The 4,386-nt window shown below is 48.7% G+C and overlaps 1 non-coding gene across 1 annotated transcript; it reads left to right on the top strand.

Moving 5' to 3' along the window:
• Positions 1-835: 835 nt before the first annotated feature.
• TRNAK-CUU (transfer RNA lysine (anticodon CUU)) lies at positions 836-908 on the top strand. Its single transcript has one exon. It is a non-coding gene; the product is annotated as a tRNA-Lys (tRNA).
• Positions 909-4,386: the final 3,478 nt, after the last annotated feature.

Raw genomic sequence — 4,386 nt, 5'->3', positions numbered from 1 at the left:
TTATTATTTTTCTTCTCTTATTTCTCCCTACAAGTCTTTCTTGTTTGTAAATCTAACAACGGCTTTATAGAAGTTTACAACTTCCTTCAGTCTGCACAGGCTGGAGACTGAGATCTCTTCGGGGGGTCATAGGGTCACTTTAGGGATCACAGCTCCTCCGCTGCTGCGTCGCACTCTCATGACGTGAAAGCGCCCACAATCCTCGCACAGGGAATGAAAGTATAGCTGCTATAAATGAGGTTATGTCACAAAATCGCTGTGTTAAAGTGGGCTCGGAACCCACCTAAGGGGGGTCCCTTCTTGAGTCTGGCACCGGAGACCGCGCGGCCATCCTGGCACCTGAGGAAGGGGGAGGGGTGATGTCATCAGAGCTGTGAAATGGATGCATGTGATGGTGATTTTTCCAGTGTTATTCAGATACACTTCGCACCCACAGACCTTCCCTTCTCCACTATCTGCAAGGGGCGGGGGCCGAACTTCAAACCGTTTAAGCCTCGGATTGCCCAACTGAGGAACTACAGCCCTCGGGTCAAACTGTTTATTCAGTCTTCACCTGCACGTGCACTTCTGTGATCTTCTGGGCGCTACGTCTCAGAGGCTTTTACAGCTGCAGAGATTCCACGATGAGTCTTCCCTTCCTGCAGCTAGTAGAGTTGGTGACCAGATCCCAGATTTAGCAGTGGGACCAAGTCCGGATCCCCTGCTCCGACTGCTGCTACTGAGAGCGGCGAGCACCACCAAGAGGCTCGGGATGCTCCAATTAGAGAATCTTGAGGAAAGAGCACCCCTGGGGTTCGTAGATATGGTAGAGAGAGGGCTCCATAGCATTATATCAGCCCGGCTAGCTCAGTCGGTAGAGCATGAGACTCTTAATCTCAGGGTCGTGGGTTCGAGCCCCACGTTGGGCGTGGACGTGTGTTTTTAAGCCATGTTCCCATTTTTCTCTAACACTCAAGTTGTATCTATATTATCCGAGGTGACAACAAATTCATCTTCTTGTCAGCCCTTTCCACCGTGGGAGGAGCCGATCACAGCCGGACTTGGCCCCGCCTCTTCTGGGCGCTTTATTAGTCACACACAAAACGGTGGTATCTTCAGCGAGGTCTCGGTGCTTTTGAAGAAGTTATCAGAAAAAGCCACAGGACCGAGGAATGCAGCTCAGTGTGCCAGAAATGCCCTCTTCCAGGTTGGCCCATTAGACTCGTCAGGAACAGACACCGGGAATTTAATATCATCGCACTGACATATCCGGTGAGATATTTTAGTTCAGACATCTGGAACCCAGGTATCTTGCAACAGACATCTGGCACTGGCATCACAGATTTAAATGTGCCAAGACAGACATCGGAAGCAGATTTGCAAGAACAGCCACCAGTGATGCTAGGTTCCGCATTTGACATTCACACTTGAGAAGACTGGAACAAACATTACGTATTAACTGCCCCCCACCACCCCCCTGCCAACACCTGAAAGGACCTTTCCCAGAATGGGCATCACCAGTGAGATATCTTCCATTAGACATCAGGCATCGAATGTCTCAGGAAATACATCATCAATAGCGTCTGCCACGAGAGCCAATAGTCTTGGTCAGCCATCGGCAATGGAGCTCTAAAACGGACTTCGTATTTAAATGTCTCACAGCAGACGTGCAGCAGGAGGGTCGAACAACCATTAGCTGTGTAATAATATTCTACATCGGGCAGGAAGAATGGGGCGGGGAGGAGTGTTAAGTATCATAAACAGACCTCAGCAGTGAGAAGTTTTCCGCCAGACAGGCATCAACCACTGAGAAATCAGGAAAGGAGGAATTTCATGTTTCAGAGCAGACACCAGAAATGGCTTAGGTCAGGCCCGACCCCGTCTGTAGAACATTCTAGGTCAGACTTTCACAATGGATGACTTCAGAAAGGGGGTTATGAGGTGCACTTCAGGAGCACTTTTGCATATTTAGCATGTGGTGTCCAACAAAGTCAGCACAGAAACATGAGGGGCAGTGCTCAATTTGTGCTTGTTGTTTTCAGTGCAGAGCACCAGCACTTATTTTTGAGGGCCGGCGCTTACTTTTCTGCCTCAAGCATTTACTGCGAGCAAAAGATACATATGGGAAAGACGGAGTAAGAGAAAAACAAAAAAGTGTCACAATAGGAGAAAGCAGAAAGCTGCAAGAGTGAGCTGAAGGGTCAGGGAGTGGCTGTAAATGGATTGAAGAGGCTTCATATGGCTTCAGGATTACGCTGCCTCAGTATTCCGTGTTCTCTCATTTAATTGCAGCAACTGCATGTTTCAGAGGAGGGCTTTGGGCACCGGCACATTTTTATTTACAAATTAAGCACTGTTGAGGGGGCCACCCTTCAAAGTACATGGAGGCCCCCAATCCTCCAAGCTCACTCAGGAGCTCTCATGCAGGGTAAGGAGGAGTGGGGGACCCAGGGCACAAGTCCTAAAAAACAGAAGTGGGTGGCACTAACGAAGCTAGGCAGTATGCATGTGAGATCACTGTGTGAGGCATTGCATGTGCACATCATCTAAGGCAGTGATTCCCAACCTATTGACTTCTATGGACCTCTACTTTATCATTACTGGAACACAGGGACCCCACTGAATCATTATTGGAATCGGGGGACCCCCCAGCTGAGTCATTGCTGAAAGCTGGGGACCTAATCTGTTAATATTATTAAATTTTCTAAGCAGTCGCGGACCCCCTGAGGAGGCTTCCGGATTCCCCGGACCACAGGTTGGGAACTACTGATCTAAGGTGCAGATGACATTTTTATTCTGTGTAGATAGGTAAGCGGGTTACTGCTTTTAACACAGAGATCCTTGTGTTAGTTGCTTTGTAACTCTTCTAGTATAGCACAGTGAGCTATGAAGGACATGCAACTCCTACACCTTGTAACCCCGTCGTCTTATGTCACATTCCCTTTACATTGATTTACAAACTCGAATTATTTATTGTCAATGTGATGGGGATGTGTGAGGTAAAGCGCTCTGTCACCCTGCATTGGGAGGACTAGCGTTATGAAAGAAATAAGAAAAATGCAGTATTTAAATTCTTATTTTGAGTACCTACTGGGACAGACCAACACATCTGGCATCCTCACAGTGCATGCAGATCTCTTATATAGCAGGTCAAAACAAGGTCAAAAGTGTGCCTCTCTTAAGTACCTGTGAAATGCTAACAAGCTGTGTGCCTTTGTTTCCCCTCTACTGTATTGTTACATCTAGGTGTGAGACCCCAGAAAGCTCCCAGCTCAGACTCACAAATAAAAGGAGGCCTTATGGTCCCTTAAATTCAGCATGTGTATTGGGGCCACCTGGAGTCTCAAATAGGGAACCCCCCCCCCACCTCCCCCCCCCAACCTGCACGTTGTTCCTCGGATGACAGCAGACAACCTGCAGCCTGCTGAACCTGTCCGAGTGTTTGCAAAATACACCAGGACAAATTCAGCATGTTTTACAGTGGGGCACAACTTCTTGGCAGGGTGTCCACCTTGTGAAAATAGTAGGTGGAGACCGTCCACCCCCCCACGCTACGCCACTGTACAGACTTAATAATTTTAAGAATTTTATACTTTTAATGTTTTAATTTTTCACTTGTTACATTTATTAACGAGCAACGCAATAGGGAATGGTATAATGGGGAATCAGAGCGTGAAGTTCTTGCAATTTTAAAAGGTGGTCTTAATATTTTTAATGTGTTGGTTGTAATTGACGGAAGCGACAACGAGGAAGTAAGAGATACATCGGACAGAGCGGTTAGCGCTCTAGCCTCTTGCACGTGCAGTGGGTGCGCCTAAGTCAAGACCGTCTGTGCCCGTCCGCACCCGAACGGGCCCAGGGGCCGGGGAGGCTGCTCCTGTGCCATCAGGTTCTTGTACCTTCTCCTCCTCCGCTTTGGTGGGGTTAGGTCCTCCCTTACAGAAGGAGTGTATGTACTAAGTATCCAGGGAGGGCTGAGGAGTTGCAGCCACTGCTCATGGGCGTAGGAAGTGTGGGGGACGCGGGGGATGAATCCCCCCAGATTTTGGAGGGTGGTGGACACAGGGGACGAAGCTGGGGGGGACAAGGGGACAAAAAAAAATCCCCTCACTTCTATTGTTCAGAGGGCCATTAGCGCACAGAAGCGCTACTTTTAACAGCCCTGTAGGGACCATCCTCCAATCTGATGGGAACAGAATGAAGGGGAGTCCGGAGGCCCCCTGCGCCCTCTGCCCTTCTGTCCTGTTCACAGCTGTGGGCATTAAGGGTGCTCATAAGAACAAAGGGCACGAGGAGGAGAAAATATTTTTTGATGATTACTTTTCTGCATCACCTGCTGCCACCTTGAAGAGGAGCACTGCAGGACGCCTTCAAGAGGAGCTGCAGGACAATGAGGAAGATCTAAAG

The sequence above is a fragment of the Pleurodeles waltl genome, chromosome 6 (genome assembly GCF_031143425.1).
Source record: "Pleurodeles waltl isolate 20211129_DDA chromosome 6, aPleWal1.hap1.20221129, whole genome shotgun sequence".
Classification (NCBI taxonomy): domain Eukaryota; kingdom Metazoa; phylum Chordata; class Amphibia; order Caudata; family Salamandridae; genus Pleurodeles; species Pleurodeles waltl.
This window is presented reverse-complemented; position numbering and strand designations above follow the sequence as displayed.